The sequence below is a fragment of the Cynoglossus semilaevis genome, chromosome 16 (genome assembly GCF_000523025.1).
Source record: "Cynoglossus semilaevis isolate Cse_v1.0 chromosome 16, Cse_v1.0, whole genome shotgun sequence".
In the NCBI taxonomy this organism is placed as follows: Eukaryota; Metazoa; Chordata; class Actinopteri; order Pleuronectiformes; family Cynoglossidae; genus Cynoglossus; species Cynoglossus semilaevis.
This window is the reverse complement of record NC_024322.1, coordinates 2,818,553-2,838,066: the sequence shown is the minus strand read 5'-3', so window position 1 is coordinate 2,838,066 and position 19,514 is coordinate 2,818,553. Positions and strand designations below refer to the sequence as shown.

The window sequence follows — 19,514 nt, the reverse complement described above, 5'->3', positions numbered from 1 at the left end:
CTTCCGCTAAGGTTTAGGTTGTCCCTGAAGAAGAAAATGATTGAGAAACACTGTTTTAACCCATAACCTTAGTGAGCAAGCGACACTTAACTTCCACCACCACCTGTAGATACTAGGGATGTATCTGACAGCCCTAGTTTTAACTTATCATTACTACTTTTTTTACAGTCTTTTATGTACCTTTAGCTCCATTGTAGCTAATGCTAATAGCTTCTTTTTGGCTAACCATAAGCTACATTGCTCATATATGCTAATAATCTACTGGCTAATTTATTAGCCATGCTCAGCTAAATCACATCTAAGTGTTAGCGCTCGACATGCTGACGTAAACAGTCAAAAGAAATAGTGTTTGGAGGAGACATGTGGCTACTTCAAGGTCTAGAGTGTCACATGATAAAAGTGACACCTGATGATGATAAATGAGCAAATGAGAGGGCAGCCACGTAGAGAAATTTTACAATGGATGCTGACTGTACAATACAATCCAAGTGGAAAGGCCACTGAATATAGAAGATCTTTTCATCTATTTTCTGTTTTGTTTTTTACACTTACAAGGTCCTTTGGCTAAAGGACACTTGCCCGCTTTTTTAATTTTTTACAATTTTTCTTGTGACATTTCCTACAGGGGAGTAATGAAAAGAAAATCTAATCAAATATAACCCACACAAGCAAAGCATCCTTCAAAATAAAAGTCCACAATACAATGCGACCTGCATAACTGTATACCTGCTCTGGGAAATCAATGTGGAAAATGATGGTTAAATGAATTAGAATGATTAGGTTGAACCACCTCCTAACCTCATCTCCTCTCTCCTCCTCTTCTTCTCTATTTCCTTTCCTCCTTGTCTTCTCCCCTCCCTTCTCTTCCCTGTATCTTTTCTCCCCCTTCGCTTCCTGCCACTTACCACGAATGAGCAGTAATGAAGCGGCAGACATCGTCTCAGCTTCATTTGCAGCCAGAGGCCAGTCATGACAGCCGTGATTATGGGTCCATTAAACTGTAACTGCAGCTGCAGTGAAGTCAGTGAAGATACTGGCTTCATACATATTGGTGAATGCTGATTTTGTAAACATTTCAAATGCCTGTCTTTTTTTAAACCTGGGGGACAGTCTGTAAATGTCCAACCCTGACCAACCACCTAGCATGTCTACATAAAGACGTCCTCAGGGAACCTATTGACCTTTATTACAATCCATAAACCCGTCCTTAGCCCTTTCCCTTTAACACTGGCCCATCCTTTTAGGGTCATGTGAGGACATCAGTCAATCCCAGCTGATATGTTAGTGAGACAAACGTCCCAGAATGTCTGTTCCAGTTCCACTATGTAACCAATCTGATAACCCGTGTGATTTGGACTGTTGAACAGTATGTCCCTACAACCCTATAACCATGCATATTTATGATGAGTGGAGCTGTAAACCCTGACTCCTCAGATACATGACATTGTGTATCCAGACAACTGGACTAATCAATGCGTTCCATCAACTTGATTCAATTGTATTTCACGGTCCCTTCTACACATGTGCACTGATGTCTAAAAAGGGGGATGCGTGAATATCGTACATGCCTATGAAACATGAAACCCCGGCGTCTGATTGGTGCTCAATATAAGTACCGTAAAGGTGAATTATCCAGATTCATCCTAGTATCAGAACAGGGATCATCGGAAAAAAATAAAAAAGCATCAAACTAAATGACTAAAGCCACTTATAGCTCAGAATGGTGTCACTCAGCTGCTGGATATTCAGTGACGACTGGGTTTTACCCGTGTGTTGTTCCTGTTCCTGCTGCTCACAGATCAATTCTGTTGTTTGGATTTGTCTTCTGCAGCAAAGTTCTGCCACCTGCAGAAAACAATACTTCTGAGAGTGTGTGAGAAATACCAGTAGTCAGGAGTTGGAGGTGGAGCGCAGACTCACTGACAAATGAGCCATTTTCAGCATTGGTAATAATGAAAATCATCCACACACAAACACACACACACACACAGAGACTGCATTGTTTGACAGAGCAGGCTGAGTCACCGTGCCTCACTCTAAGCTGTAGTGAGTAGTCAACAAATGTGCTGCCTTAGAAGCCAAAGTTTTACCATCTCCTAGCCGGTGTTTGCTCAGGGTAGAGAGCAGCAGCGTGAATGGGTGGTGTTGTGTACTAAGGGAGGGCCGTGTCAGGACGCCGCGCCTACGACCGCAACACAAACACAGTGGCAAGTGCGTGTGTCTGGGTGTGCACCTAAAACACGACACAAGTTCAGACAAATGTTAGTCTTTTTCCCCCCTGAGCTGCTGCTGTTGACCCAGTGTTAGTCATGTGTGGCCTTCAGGTGGAACACTTTCTTCCACTGCTGCCAGGAAACCTATCCACGTTCTGCTGTTCTGATCTGCATGTCTGACTCCCTGCTCCTCTGTAACTTTTCCTAATAAATTATTAATAAATCTACACATTCTATACAGCTGATTCATGCCTATAAACAGTTCACATACAGGGTTAAAACAGTATAACACACACACTACAGTGATAGTAGTGAAGCAAAAGAGGAGAAAAACAGCTTTGCTGTATGAGTCAATATTGATATTATTCTAGAAGTTAAATATTTAAGAAAAACACTTGCGGAAAAGATAGAAAAACCTGTTTCAGATGTTTCACAGTAATTTTAAAAATACCAAATGCTTAATCTGTAATTGTAATTCAGCTGTTTCAGAGATGCAAAAGACGCAGCAATGTTCACTCTATACTCTCTGCAAATCTACCAATAACCAACACTCAACAGATCCATTATGGTCTGTCAGGTGTTTACTCTATAACCTTCCAGTGTTGCCCATAAAAATCAAATCAATCTGCAGCTAAAATGCAGAATTTTCCTACAAGTATTACTGGGGGATGATTCTTCCTGGACGAAAAGAATGGCGATCCTAATCTTATTTTGTCATACCTGACCAAACCCCACTCCACCAGATTTAAAGGGGACACAAGAAAAGGACTAATTAAAGGTAGCTAAGTCACTAACTATATCTGATCCAACTGTTAGCCTAGCTCAAACACCATCTCACTTTCGACTCCTGGCTAAATTCAAGTCAAACATACACAGACGTCAGGGCAGAGGGATTTAAGTCTAGCATAGAAGAAAAGCTTCTTCGTTTTGTTTAAGGTCCAACTAAATGTGATTGGTCCTTTGTTTGTGGTGAACCATTTCTCTAAATTTGAAAGCTTTCTTAGTCTACACTCCAGAACTACTCACAACTATGTACACATTTGTTTGTAAAGCTAATTTCTGAGAATTCAAATTTCCTGTCTGGCCTTCAGCCCAGGTTGATTTGGATTCATTAGTTGTAATTTCCTTCTTTATACACTACACTACTAATGTTTTATTGTTTACATGGGCTTTGATACATTGTAGGTATATTTGTTTTAGTATTACCTGGTCAACAAACCATTAATGTGCTACAGAAATGAAGGTCGTCCCGACCGACCGACCGTGGCTGGTTTGATGGTTACAGCATGGCTAACAGTTCAGGAAATTAATATCCTATCTTTCACATGAGACTTTACCTCCAACGCAATAATCATGCAAATATTATGACGGCAGAACTGACTGACTGGCACGGGAGTCTTTTGCTGCAACTTTATTTAAAAATATGATGAAGCCATAATTTCACAGCAAAAAGAACTGAGTGGAGAATAAAAGGTTTGGTCTTAGGTCTAAACGGGATGAAGAAAACAACATTTTAATATGCAGACGATGTAGCTTTTAGAAGGCTGCGATGACCTTTGAGCAGCACAAACACAGTACACTGCAAAATAAAATGTGGAAATCTGGTGGAGGAGTGGAGGAGTGGAATGGGGCAATTATAATTCTGAGAATGGTGGAATTTTTTTTGGCTTTTTTATCAACTCAATCATCATCCTAGTGATTTCAGTTTTCATACCAAATTTGAAGAACATAGGACAGGTTTTATTACATGGGATTACACTATATTGTTTTCCAGATGGTGGATATAGTCTATATTGTGTCAAACTCAAGGCCCGGGGACCAAATGTGGCCCGCCAAGTAATTTTGTATGGCCTTTAAAAGCATTTATTAACGCCCATGTGGCTGAGGCTCTTTACCTGATAAATTAACATATTTTTTATTACACAGCATTGAACAATGTTTGTAACTTGAATAAATACTAAGACATTGTAGAAACATGTATTAATTCGTTTTGGAGCAGTTACATCTATACAGTCTTCCATTTACAACCCTGCCTTCAAGGGGAACTGTACTGCTGATGTAGCCCCCGGTGAAAATGACTTTGACACCCTGGTCTATATCATTCATAAATGCTAGTTCTGCAGTATGTCGGCCCTCAGTCTCTTATCTATGCAGGGTGCAGATGGCTTTTCATCAGCACCCTCCAGCCTTAAACGCTCCTCGACTTCATTTTTCTCTGTTTTAATGCTCAGCCCTTGATCCCCGCTGTAATAATTCACAGGAAGCTGTAAGTTTTCTTCATAAAACATTAATGTGACACAGACGGAGGTGGACAGTGATGGCATCCCCAGTGGCCATTAAACAGCAGGTCTTTCTGCTGATTCACGTGCACACACACACATACATACACACGCACACGTGCAGCGGCAGGCTCTCAGTGTAGAAAGTATTAATTATTCATTAATTGAGGTGGTAAATGACACTCTTTACAGATGCTTACATCAGTGCCAAGACACACACCAGGGACCCTGAGACAGACTGACATAACGTACTGCTCACATTTGCGACCTTGTTATATACAGTATAGCTATCTTGCCATACAGCTAGAAGATCACTGATTGGCTAGTGCTAGTCCTGCTCTTTCTGCATAGCGTTCGCATGTTCTTGCTGTGTGTGTGCGAGTGGGTATTCTCCAGGTACTCTGAAAACACGCAGTACTCAACCATAGGAACTGTGGCCCAGTGATGGACTGGGGAAACAGCAATTTTAGTCAGTTCAAAAATGTTCCAGTGTGTTCGGCGCTTCTTGTTTTCTGTTGGGCTGAAAAAATGAACACCTTAAATACGCACTGTTTATTCAATAATTCCATCGTTCATTCACTTATTAACGCTACAATATATTATTATTTACATACCAACAAATACAGTTGGTAAGCCCTGCTCTAAACCACTGTTTCCCAAAGACTGGGTCCAGGAGTTCACGAATAATGTCTATTGTATATCCTGTCTTGCTCGAACCATATTTTGAACCTCTAAATTTAAACTTTGACCCTTGAATTTGCATGTCTCATCTCATCTCATTTGCAAGTTAAAAATGAAGTAAATAAACAGACATCTCTTTCCATATTCTCTAACAAATTTCATAAGGACAAAAAAAACATGAACTTTCAAGCAATGCTGAACCTGTCAACTTTGACAAGTTGCACAAATATTTCACTCTGTGGAGCAAAGGCCACAGTGTTGATTAAAAGTCTGACTGGATTTTTAATTACAGTTGATGACGTCTTACAGGCGTGCTTGTTAAAAAAGCTCCAAAAAAGAAATAAAGACCGGAAATAAAGACGATGAATGCCAACAATCACCCAGATTATAGCAACAGAAGAGCTTCCAAAATCATTTATTCCTGTGTTATGAGCTAATCCTAACCTAAACACCGCTGTTGTTCCACACGGTGCATTGTAAATCACATTAGTACAAACAAAAAGAATTACACAGAGCAGCAGACCTCAACCATAAAACCAGGCGATGTCTTCAAGGCCCTTCTGCTGGTAATTCCGTGGGGAAATATAACAACTTTGACAGCTGCAGCGATGATCAACGCACAAAGACGTAAAATTCAATTGCTTTTGAAAAGGCGAGGACACTGCACTAAATCCCCGGCAGCTCAGGATAATCAAATGGACAACAGTTGTTCCGGTACAGAGTACAAACAGACTGACTGTGCTTTTCATGAAGCGGAAAACAAACACACACTGCATAGAATTCTGATAAAGGCCTGGGCGCATGTGGTCACATCTCACGGCTGTTCGCTGCTGCTTCCACACAGCTTATCTCAGCTCAGAGGAAACAAGGCAAATAAAATTCATGTTATTATCATGGCTCACAATCTCCCCCTCTGTGAAATCCACTTCCTGATATTACAGCGGCGTCCGCAGAAAAACTGAGGCAGAAAAAAGACAACAAGTTCTATTTTCTGTGTAAAGTGCCTTAACAACACAGTAGATATTTAAAATGAAAATGAAAAATAAATTAATAATATATTAATAATTAAATTAATAAATGATGAATAATGAAAAAAATCTAAATAAATACAAAATACAAAATTTTAAACTTAAACTGCATCTATAGATATATCTATATATATACATATATGTATATATATATATAAATATATGGGGAATGTATTTGTTTAGCATAAATAATAAGTAATATATCCTTACATGGCTAGAGGTACATGATACTTGTTGGTTTTTTATTCAACCTAAACTTTAGATTAAATGTTGGGTGTGTTCTCTTGTTGGGGTTTTTTGTTAATCCTTTGTAGGGGAACTGTGTGACTGGCTGTGTGAGTGTATGCCTGCTCTCTACTTCTCCACAGCTGCGCTGGATTGGAGCTGAGGAGCATCTGCCGGCGATCTCCTCATCAACAGAGAGGACTATTTAAAGGCCTGTGACCATTGACTCAGTGCCAGAGTGTTGAATCCACCATGAGTGGTGACGTGTGGCCGTGTCTTGTTGTGTTCATTGATTGTTTCCCTGTCGTCTAAGTTCATGCTATTAGGTCCACCAGTCATTAGATCACTTCCTTATCAGAGAGTGCAGCACGTAACTGGAACATTTGCTTTTTCAACAAGACGATCACAGGTCGGCTGTTTCAGTCTGACTGTTTGGAGTTCCTGTGTTGTGCCACGTCTGTGGGTTTTCTCTCATTGAAGGATTCTGTTGATTGGACACTCTGAGTTCCCCATAGGTATGAATGTGAGTGTGATTAGTTGTTAGTCTCTGGCCAACTGTCCAGGTAGTTTTTCACCCACTGACAGCTGGGACTGGGTCCAGCTCCGCAGCAGCCCTGCGAAGAATTAAGCGATAGTCCTTTATTGTAATGAATGGACGACCACACAGTCTGAGTTCAGTGTGTGTGTCTTATCTCAGCAGCAGCTTGTTTCCACATAAAGGAAGTATGCTATTATCTATTGGTGGATTTGATCGGACAGGAAGTTATACTTTTAACACGTTAACTTAGAATATTCTATGATTACAACCGCTATTTATCATTTCCTGCATATGACTTGAATTCTGACTGACAATAATGTGTCCTGCTTGATATTAAGTTCTCAAAGGTCCTTTTTTTTAATCTTTGATCTATTGTGAGAAAGATAAATGGAAACATGCAATAAACGTAAGAATCTGTTCTGTGGGGTTTGAGAGATGCTTTTTCAAAAGTGTTTGTTTGACTAAGGAAGCACAGCTGACGTGACATGACATGTTTGTGCGAGTGGATGGTATCCCTTCCTGTGTGTACTTTGCATTTAAATGACCTTTCATTCTCTGTCTCCTGGCCATTGCAAGCTTTAACTCTTAGACACACACACACACACCAGCATCACTGCAGCACAGTAATGACCTACTTTCCCCTGCCAGCAGACCTGTCAGACACACTGTCCGTGACACTTCCAATCAAGCCAGGATGTCAGTAAACATCTCTGTCGTTCCACCTCCTCCCCTTGGAGTCTCCTCGTGTCAGTAACTCCAGGCCGGAAAACGCAGCGACCAAAGCGGTACGTCAATCAGAATCCAATTTTCAAACCTTAATCAGTTGCTTGACTCAAAGATAATGAAGCAAAATTAGACACTGAGGCAAATAACTCACATCCTCCTGCCAGGATGACACGTCGGGTAACAACAACTAGCATTCTGTCTTTGCCACATTTGGCTTTTTGTCTGTAATTGTAAGTCAACGGGGAGGGTTGTTGATGTCAGACTGCAGCCAAAAGAAAGATGGGTTCCCCCAAAACAAGAGCCAGCCCCTGGATCTAATCTGTGAACTGGCTATAAATAGGTGCAACCAAGAGGATTCTCAGTACCTTAGGCATGAAATGGGAAAATCATCTTAAAATTCATTCACATTTTTACATCTTAGTCCAGTGTTTCCCAAACCTTTTTCTAAGGACCCCTATTTTGAGGCTGGATGCAGGCAGCGGTTTTGATGACCGTGAACTCCTGGGAAACATGATGCGAGACAACCCCCCCCCCAAAATATCCTGCAACCCACCTGAAGGTGTCTTTGGGTAACAATGTCTTAGTCCATAAAACACAACATATTCAAAAATAATGGCTTTTTAAAAAGTGGAGTTAAGATGATGATCTCTAAGCTAAAACCGTATTGTCTTTTGTGCAGGCACAGAGGCATTATTAGTTAGCGAACAACGCTACAGTAAAAATATGACATGTTTTCGGTGTTGTAGAACTCCAAACACTGGCAGTCGTTTCATGAGATTGATATTGTTGTGTCTTTCCACTCAGGGCAAGACATTAGCTTTGTCCATTATTAGCCGAGGTTGTGCTGTATTTACGATGCTCTCTTCTCGACTGTACTTTAACGTTATGACTTTAATGTTTTCTTTCAATAATTTTCAGTTCTAAAAACTGACAGTTAAATCTGATGAGATTAACTTTGAAATCTAATCTAGAAGTAAATCTTCCATAGCTCCAAGAATCAGGCCCATGAATGTTGTGCTATTTTTTCCCAACTCTTTCCTCCAGGATTGGTATTCACTATACATTTTAACACCACAGTTGTTGAAAGAAGTTCCTGCCCAGCCATGACTAACATTTACAGCGCTGCCCTTACAGCCGTGTCACTGCCTCTGTAACACCACTGCTCCCCGGGGAGCTGCTGTCAGTAATGACTTATCAAGGCCTGCACGCCTCTGCAGATCCTGTGGGGCTCAATGGAGCGGAAAATAGGAAAAACAAAACCAAACAGAGTCAGTGTATCTTAAATCCTCATCCCAGACCCCCACCTAACACCGACTGTCCCTTCCTGTAACGGAGACACTCCTTCTCTCAACTCAGCTAAGGTCTCGCCCATTATTCTTTTCTAAATGCTGATTACTGTCCTCACACTCGTAGGACGTTTGTGTCTTTTCAGCTCCTAATTAACAGGAAAAGGGCAGCAGGGGTTTCAGGAAGAGGAATTCACTCAGATCGGAACAAACGATGCAGAGAGAGCACAGAACCGAGCACAGGAACAGGCGTTCCGGTTTATATTGTACCTCAGTGACTCACATGGTAACGGACTGAGAGGCAGAGAATTGGAGAATTGTGACTCAAAAGGGAAGAATGAGCAAAATGTTGATGCATTATTTATTTTTCATTAGTGGATGGTTGCAGGGAGCGAGCTGACATCAGACATCAGGAAGTGTAAACCTTAAACAGGACAATGAATGGGTCAGTCTATAAAAAAAAGCTCTTTAAGGGATGTAATCTGCACACAGTGTTATATAGTGACATGTGATTGATTAACCAAAGTTTTAGTTTTCCATTGAGGCTCAGTCTGCCTCTCAGGGAAGTCCAACAGGAAATTATGAGCCTTTCCTTTTCCTCCTTCTTGTAATTAGAGAAAAGAAAAAATTTCGTGTGTGATAAGTAGTATAACAACTGAGAGAACCTTCCTGAAAACTTCTTTTAAAAGACTCTTAATATTAAAGGTTGGTTGTGATTTAAATAGAGTGAATATTCCAGGTCTTCAGAGCAGTACTTTTTTCCTTTAACAAGGTATTGTTGAATGCTGTAACTCCCCAGATGTCCACTTTGTTTCCAAGACCGATGGACCTTGTTAAACAGCGAAGGTTTTCTATATATATATCAGTTTGCTTAAACTGTTTTTTAGGTAATTTTAAAATTTTGTTTCATTGTTTTTTATTAAACAAGATTTAAGCTTAAATGTTGTCCAACATTAAGGGGTTATTATTTATTTTTTCATTTCTTAAACTAATTTTGAACTTTCAGTTATTTTCACAAAATGTTTAATAATATTTTTTTAACCTACAATACGAATGACATGACCCTTTCACATATGTCTGGGTCATTTGTAGTTATCTGTATTTATGGCAGTACAGGTTAGTAGTTAACATAGTTAACTACACAATGCTATTATTATTTTTATTTTTAAACCTAGTTCTATCCACATCTTAAAAAGCCTTCACTCTTTGATGTAAGCCTTACTAAACCAGGTGGTTAACTTTTTTATACTCATATAATACTCTTTTATACTGAATTTTATTCTCATTGTAACTGAAAATGTCATTGTACAAAGAGTGAAGGATTTTCTGAAAAAAAACCCAACTTGAACTGCAGCACAAATTGAAACTGAAACAAACACAAACTGAAACAAACAAACAAAAATTGTAAAAGAGAAACATTTTACCCTCTATTTTTAACAAAACACTTGATTTTCATTCGTCACTTTGGGATTATACACAAAGCACATCAAGCATTTTTTTTTCGTTCTGGAGGAGTTGCTAAAATGTCATTTAGATGCATTTGTCCAACAGGTTACCTTGTGTTATATAACTCTAATCCGATTTCTCGGTCCACCTCAGCTAAGTGCTCTGTTTTCATACATTAGCAGAAGTTACGAAATGAAACGTATCAGTGAATTTTACTATTTATTTCTTTAATACAAGCACTGTCTCACTACGACAGTTATTACTTTATTCCATGAGCTAATTCCAAAGATCCACCTTTATTTGCCTCATAAATTTCTTCTTTGCATTTCAGTTGCAGTTTGCATTCTTTGAGTTGTCTTACGGTGCTGCCACCTACTGGGTTTGCAGGCAAACATTTTAACACAGAAATGCATGTAAAATGAAGGAAAGAATAAAACAAAATCAGGTTGATTTCAATACATTTCTGGTGTAGATGGCATTGTCTTTTTTTTCACTGAATAGTCCTATATTTTATTTAACAGAGTGATACATACTCCACCTGTAATTGTTTATGCTTGTTTTTGAATTTTTGCTCTGTCACCACGAGCACTTGAAGAACAAGACGTAAGAGGTTTCTATCGAGGGAATGGTTCTTATGAACCCCTTCTGAGCTCTGTCCATTTCCTCTCTTTTCAGAGAGATGTCTAAATATTTCATTGCACTCCAGTCCTGTTTCACTGTTTTACAGAGATGCGTCATTTCAAAGCACCACCACCTAATAAAGTCTGTGTGCGCTTCATTAATCTTAATGTGTGAAAAGCAGGTGTAGTTTGATGATTTTAGAGGGTGCTAATGCATTATGTTAGGTTTTTATTATTGTTTCTTATTTGGGTATTAACACGTCAGTGTAGATGAAACACCACAACAGACAGATGCATAACTGCCGTCAGTGTTTAGGGGACAGATGGGCGCCTGAGACGACAAAGACTGGAAGATACACGGCTGATTGAGGAGCTGAATCTTCAAAGTTTCGATCGTTTGGATTCTCTAGGAAGGATTTAATGCTTTGATAAGAAAGTATAGAGATGAATGGAAGAGCAACAAGGGCATTAATCTGACAGATAAGGGGAGTGAATGAACAACTAGATCAACTAGATTTGTACGATGTCCTACTGTAAATTTAGTAGTAGTAGCACTTTTCTCTTCAGCAGGCACAGAGGCATTACTAGTCAAAGAGAGAAAAGCAGCATTTTCTTGGCATACTTTACATCAAAACAATGTGCCAACATTTTTTTGCAAATCTAAAATATGAAGCTTTTCTGAGCTTTGGTGTCATATTTGTCTATATAGGAAGATCTTGCATGCTAATCACAAAACAATAAAGCCTTTAGTATACCAATGGGTCAAAAAGAGCTCTTAACTGGCCTGTAGAGGTGTCAACAGTGACGCCTCTACTTTGACCTTTGCAGTGTGCAGTGTATTGACCAGATACAGTACATGCTACTATTGGATTGGGAGTCAGGATCATAAGCTGCTGAATGCAACAAGGACTTGGATCTAAATCAGAACTCAATCAGAACATCGGTGCTATCGAGGCCAGATCCGCATCAGCTCAGCTAACACTAATTTTCCTCACTTTTTTATGTAGAGTATTTGTTATACTCTTAGGATAATGAACATAAGTAATAAGTAAACCTCAGGTGTCTGAAAGGCAAGAAAGCACTCCAGTTACCAGGTGCTGGCTCTCAAACGTCCCACACCTTCCAGGAGAGAGCTGGCTACACGTCAGAACACCTGCATATGTAAAACAAACAGCGTGCTGCAGCCAGTATTTAGAGGCTATAACATTTGGAGACAGGAAATCGTGCTGTGTGTGAAGTGCAGCCAATTAGACATGTTTTAAAGTCCAGGTGTAATCAGTCAGAAAAACTAAGTGCTGTTTCCCAAGGCTCCCAGATGGTGAACTGCACCTAAAACATCTATGAGGAGGGTGATGATTTTTTCATGAAGTTGTGGTTTATGTTACATATACCGCAGGAATCACTGTAGTACTGTGCTGAGAGACAAACAACTTAGGGTTGGGTCTAAAAAAACAGTCAACATTAGACTTTTATATACGTAAATATAATATAATCATATATTAGGTTAGATTTTACAAAGAAACAATAAAAACATCTTGGCTCATGTTTGCTTCTTTTTGTGTGAAAGAGACATCGTCACAGTACTGACCAACATCGTACTACTGGCTTTAGACTCAGAAATCCATATCAACTGAATCTGAACAAACAACACATTGATCTGGAGCTAATGTGACTGACGTAGTGCTGATGATTGGAATCTGGAGGAGAATACAAAGGAGGTTTTTCACAACATGCCAATTTTAAGAGAAAACAGTTAAATGTGCTGCTGCTGTGTTTCTGACACATCGGCCGAGAGATTGACAGTTCTTTGTACCCAAAACAGAACACCCTAACAACAACTAAATATTTTTTCAACAAAATAGGCTAATGTTTCTACTTAACTGCTGGTTTTGGGCAGTGAATTCAAATGTATTATTTTGAGTTATTTTGAGGTGAGGCAGCTGAGCACCAGTAGCTTCTCTGGCCTGAACTTGATAAGAAGAGTGTGTTTGAGAAATACACCAACTTACATTGTGTCATTCTTCAGCTTTTTGAACCTGCTTGCATTTAGCTTCCAGGTTTCTAGTCTGGGACCATTGTTTTAAAGAACCATGATGCAGTCAGCAATTCAGCTGCAAGTCCCATCCACTTTACTCTGCTCTATTGTGGTGGTTACACAGTGTAGCAGTTAGCACACCAGAAGAAAATCCTAGCGCTAATGGTGCCTCCTCTGGCGACCTGTGTCAGTTGCAAAGACTCCCACTATAAATATCCCCATGGTGGGATGACTAAGGGGCTCCATTGTTATTATTTATGACTTTATCGATTTGTCTTGGTGAACATGAAGCAGACCAGTAGACGTTGTACGTGTGTTTGTAGATTCAGTACGTTGATGCTGGTTAGTGCAGTATGTGTGTGTGTGTATGTGTGTGTGTGTGCTGTGGACACAGTGAAACCCCAGATGGCTCTAAACATCAGGTACACAGCTCACCTGCAGCAGGAGAGGACAATAAAATGGCCAATTAGAGCCGCTCGTGTGACAGAATGAACTCCTGGGATGCTGAAAAACTTGGCAAAAATACAAAAACACCAATACACAGTGTACTTAACAAGACACACACACACACACTCAGACCTCTGTGTTTTGGACAAACACAACAACACACTGCCATACAGTAGCATACAATGTTCCACAACCCTTATATTTCAATATTTCCAGACATGTTTACCTTTTCATATAATTTTTTCATCATTGCATGACATGAAGTTCTCTCTCTTTGTCACCTCACCTGCTCTTGATCTGGTAAACACACAATAACTGATAAATCCCCTTCATTACAATTGATAAACGTCATGTCTGTGTTTGATGTACTCTTTGCTGTGTTGACTTTGTCACTGATCCAGTTGCTGGTTGTAATCTTGGACCTGGGAACTAATAATATCATGATGTGCATGTTGTGACTTTATAGATTTTCTTTAATCCATTCGATGCAGACGTTTCACCTCTCATGTTCTCAGCTTCTTCAGTAGTGACAGCTGAAGTGGTGTCAACCCGGATTTTAACCTCGTGGAGGTTTAACTGAGAGGCTGAGGTACAGTCACGCAGGCTTAATTTGAAAGAATATGAGGTAAATTCTTTCACCTTGTCAGGAGGACAAACAACCTTATAAACCAACTAAATCAGTTACCACAAGGCAGAATATTGGCCTGATTGCAAGCGGAGTCACATGCCTCTGCTCTGACCACCTGTGTGTGCGTCGCTGTCTCTGTCCTGCATTTCCCAACATTGTTGTTGCTTTTTTTTGGTATATTGATTTTTTTTCAGACCTTAAACGTTGTCCCTCTGTCAAATTTGTTTTGACACAGACTAAAGTGAAATACATGGTATGGTATACATTGGCAGCTGGTGGACTCGAACCTGAAACATTCCGAGGTCTTTCTTAACCACTAAGCAACCACTGCCCAAAAAAACTGGCCTCGTCCAGGTTCTCTCGAACTCCAGGAGTCGAAGACTACAGGAAGTTTTTGTTGCAAATCTTCTTATATTTTCATCAGAGAATTACAGACACGTGCATTACCTTGGGGATGATGCCTAGGTTGAAGTGTCCTTTTCTTTCTTCCGCCCTCAGTAGGTCACTTCAGCCCCACATCACCCACACAGGCATGTGTCCTCTGAAAGGAGAGCTTCAGGTAAAGAATCAGAGCGAGGTCACGCCCTGACCTGCCATCTATTACCCTACTGAGTCATTCCCTCTCATCACTGCCTCCATATGCTGCTGCTGCTCCTACTTTCCTACGTGTCTACCCACTCCTACACCAGCAGGGGGGTTGAAGCATGAGCAGGCTTCCACTGATTGCCTCGCAGCATTCGTTATTAAAAGGGGAACACAGCGCTGCATCTCTGAGGCCCAGCCACTGTATGGATACTGCAAACACAGGAGCAGTTACGTAGCCGTCGCTGGAGAGCCTTGGATAAGACCAGGCTTGGGTGCGTGGGAGGAAGGGGAAACTCCGCACAACACGGCACCACAGAGACAGAGAGAGGGAGAGAGAGAGAGAGAGAGGGAGGGAGAGAGAAAACACCCATTAGTCGATGCAGCAGCATCAGCAGCACCGACAGGTTTTGTTACAGCAGCTCAGGATTTAGCCAAGTATAAGAGCTGTAATAACACCTTAGTTCTACTGGACACAAATCACTGACAGTCAGTGCAGATTGCGACTTATTGACAGATGCAGGGGTTTATCCTGTTTACCACTGTGTGCGTGTTGACTTGGTTCCTTGTGTCCTGAATAACAATGCAAATGTGTTATGTGGTATTTTGCCATAAGCAGCCTTTTTTTATTGCAGTGAAAGATGTGAAATAATGAGGGTTTATGTCGACCCTGCAGCCTTCACTGCTGCCTTTTTAAACAGTGTGTACAGTGTTTTGCTCAGAAGGGCTGTAATTACGTTCATGCTAACTGCAAAATTGAATTCCAACTTTCCTGTCTTCTTTTCTGATTGGCCAAAACGCTGGCAGTTAAAGCTTGAAGGAATTTTACCCCAAAGACAGTGAGACGTTCCATTAACTCTAAGGTTAAGACGTAAATTCTTCATAGGAGTCAGTTCAGTTCATTTCTGTTATCTGTCAATCGGTTTAATTTAATATTAACTGCTATTCATTTACTTAGAAGTAGAATATAGTGGGTACGTTTTTATTAATTCATACATTAATAACTAATGAATGAAAAACCATGTGAGCCTACGAATCTCTGTCATCTTTTATGCAGACTTCAGCCCCTCTGCTCTCAGTATCCAACATTTGCAGCTGCAGCTCAGGAAGCCTCATCTCTAATGTACAGCCTTAGCATCGTTTTTCAACGTCAGCATCACTGTGATTGATTCAGACGAAGATATTTTTGTCACGATCCTGATATAAAGATCTAGATTTAGTTAGTTCTTAACTTCCTAAATCTAAGTTACTTTAACATTTTGACCTTTGGTTCGTACATGTGTATTACTGTGTAGTTTGGCTAAAACCTCTGATCTTGATCCTTATTGACAGTAAAATAAACTTGGCAGGGATTCGTACTCTCACACTTTATCTCACACTGATTTAGAGCATAATTAAACTATGATGTATCCTGTTGTTCAATTATTGCTTAAAAATGGAGCTGTACTGTAAACAAAGCATTTTGTTCACTTTTGTTTTCTACTGTTCAAAAATGATGTGATGTATTTAGGATTAATTAACTCTTTTTTTATTTTTACTAACTTAACTTTTATATATACTAAAATACCTCATGCTAAGGAATTTTAGTATATATTTATTTCTCAGGTACACTTAGGCCAGATTTTTGCCACATTTAGTTTTTTCTAACTAGTAACTTAACTTTTTTGGGCTATTTTGTGAAGATTAGGTGATGTTTTTGTCTATACATTTTACTTATAGCATTTTACATACCGGTCTAACTGGTCATCCCCAATGAGCTTATGCAAAACCTTTATGTTACAGCAGTATTGTAAACTTCTGTTGGACATGTTGTAAAGGCTAATTCTGATGTTTTATATATATATATATATATATATATATATATGTATATATATATATATATATATATGCTACAAGCTTTTGCTAATTTCTGCAAACAACATTACCCTCACATGGAAATTACTCTTACAAATATACAGTACATGCTTGTTAAACACACACCCACACACACCACCTTAGTCCTGACAGATCTTGGAGACAGCAGACCTCTAACTCTGTATGACTGCTTTCCCGTGAGCTTTGTTTAATTCTTATTTTTTCAGCTTCACTGGCCGATCTCCTCTACTCTAGTGGGAAAAGAGAGAGTGAGAGACTGATAGAGAGAGCAAGAGAGACAGAGAGGGAGATGAGAAATGAGGGAATTCCTCTCCTGGCTTTTACTTTCACCCATCTATCTCGCCCACTGCCTTTGCCTTGTGTATGTGTGCAGTGAAAACTCTATGGCATTATTAGGGAGGCGTTCTCTCTCAATGACAGTGAAGAAACAGCCTCAGTGAACACTGCGTTTACTTCTCAATGCCAAAGGAACCAATTCAGGGGAGCGTCACTTTGACAAATGATGGTACATCACAGTGACTTACATCATGTAAGGAGAAAACCGCTCTGCATGCAAGCCACGCACGCTGTCCCTGCTCAAATATGAAACGCCCCTCTGTAAAAGTAATCATAACGAATGAACTAGTGATTTTTCACTAATTAGTGCAAATGTTTTGTTTTCATCTGTAGCTCAGAGACGTCTGGTTAGCTGCTCAGACTCAGGACTGATGGACAATGGGAAGCAAATGAATGACTGGCCACACTTTAGTCTGTGAAGCTACGCTTCTTCAGCTGCAGGCACTCTGTCGGACTGGAGTGATGTGTGCTCTTTACAGAAGCAGTTTGGTCTTTTTTTGTCTGCACAATAAATTAAATGAGTACTAATCAGCTCGAAGTCAGACAGAAAATGATGTGGCTAAGGATGCCACAAACGTTTACACCTTTTATGACTCCATCTGTTTAAGGGCTGGTTGTACTGGAACACTGTGGGAACATGAGCACAAATCGAGCAACTCTTGCAACCAATATAAATACTCATGATTCAGTTGAATGTATACAGGTGATTGGTCCATATTTGATGATGGTCAGTCACAGAAAGTCAGTGCTGGGAATTGAACCCCAGACCTTCCAGTTGCACATAAATACCCTCTAAGAATTCACATTTCCATCAGATCATTTTGTACACCAGGTGTGTCATCTAAATCCACTCTATTACATCTGCTGACATTAATTAAAAGACAAAGAGCTGAGAGCAAGTCTTAGCCAATCACTAATGGGGCGAGATAAGGGGGCTTAAGGGGGTCACCAGTCTACTACAGTAACGGCTTACTTGAACTAAAAGAAATTCCACTGATATTCACTCTGGTCCCACGGAGTAGAGATTCTACATAATGCTGTTGGGGCAGCTTTTACCCCGGATGCCCTTCATAATGCGGCTGAATTCAAACCAATGAGCCTCTGGGTGGAGAACAAACTTCCACCAAGTGACAGTCGCCCCAATCAATAAGAAGAAGAATTATTTACACTTGAAGCAGGGCAAACAATATCTTAAAAAAACAACAATAAAACCCACATGCTGGTTAATTACCTGCTAGTTATTCTAGTGTAATAGGTAATTAATTGATAATCAATTAGTTGTTCCAGCCTTAATTTCTGCTGGAGTAATAGCAATTAGTTGTAATAACTAAGTTATTAAAACACTTTAGTTGATCAGGCTCCATTACCCTCCACTAAAAAGACATTAAGTCTAAAGCCTGAAGAAGACAAGACAAAAGAATTAGAAGCAGAAGTAGACCTTCCTTCTGCTGCATTGCACCTGTCTGGATTTGGGAAGTGGGAAGTAGGAAGTGGGAAAAAGGCTGTCTGGTCCCTCCGACATGTCATCAATAATCCTGCGAGGTCGTGGTCGTGACGGTGGGCTGACTGCCCCCCTCTCCCTCCCTCCCCCCCTGCCTCCATCAACCCATCCATCCATTCCTTTATCTATGCAACGTTTTCCAGCATTTTTCAACTCAAACATGGCAAAAATGCTGCAGAATTCCATTGGAATTGAGCGGCAGCGGTTGACCATATGTGCCATATGCCACAGAGGAAACACGGAGTCCCGCAGCTGCAGCGGCTGCTGCCGGGTCTGCCCCCCTGCGGAGCTGCGGTGTCTTACCTGCCGGAGCGGCGGCACCGGGGACCGAGGATCAGCAGTGGAACAACGGCCAGAGGTGAGCAGGGAGACCCGGTGAACGGTGCCCGTCCGTACGCGACTGTACTCTAGGTGCTTGTGTGTCGGTGCTCAACGGCACCGTCTGAAGGCAGAGATCCACACAGAAGCCAGGGTGTTTCCTCCTGTCATGAGGGGGCGTGGTGAGTGTGTGTTTGTGTACGTGTGTGAGAGAGTGAGTGAGTTTGTGTGCGTGCGCGCACACGTGTGTTCACGTTTACCTCAGTGAGTTGAAAACAATTTGAACCACATCAAACTTGAAACGTCACTGTGAACACATTCTTGCAAATATCCCAAACTAAAAGACAGTTGTTCACTAAAGCATTACAATTATGCAAATTGTTGCTCACAGTCTGTTACACAGTAATGTGAGGTACTGTTGAACTATGAATGTTTTTTTTAAAGGAAAGCCGATATTAGCTTTTTGCAGATACCCGATATTTTCCAAATTGTGTTGTGTATTTTCCACTGTGTTGCTGCTACCATCATTCTGCATACAATCCCCTGAATATTAAAATAGATGAATAAAATGAGCTGCAATGCTGCCATCTGGTGATTTTCACTTTGATATACAGCCGTTTATCCCCAAAACTATTTTTAGTGCAGACATCATCTGGCAAAACACAGGTATTGCGTTATTGGGTGTCCATTATCGTAGGAAAAACCGATAACGATCCTTGCAGATATTACATAATTATGCTAATATCGGCC

The 19,514-nt window shown here is 40.4% G+C and overlaps 1 protein-coding gene across 1 annotated transcript in view; it reads right to left on the bottom strand.

Annotated features, from left to right (window-relative positions):
- sytl5 (synaptotagmin-like 5) overlaps positions 1 to 19,295 on the bottom strand; it is a 32,671-nt gene extending 13,376 nt beyond the window's left edge. The window contains exon 1 of the mRNA XM_008328024.3: positions 18,750 to 19,295. The gene's annotated coding sequence lies outside the window, so the exon portion shown is untranslated. The remainder of the gene's footprint in view (positions 1 to 18,749) is intronic.
- Positions 19,296 to 19,514: the final 219 nt, after the last annotated feature.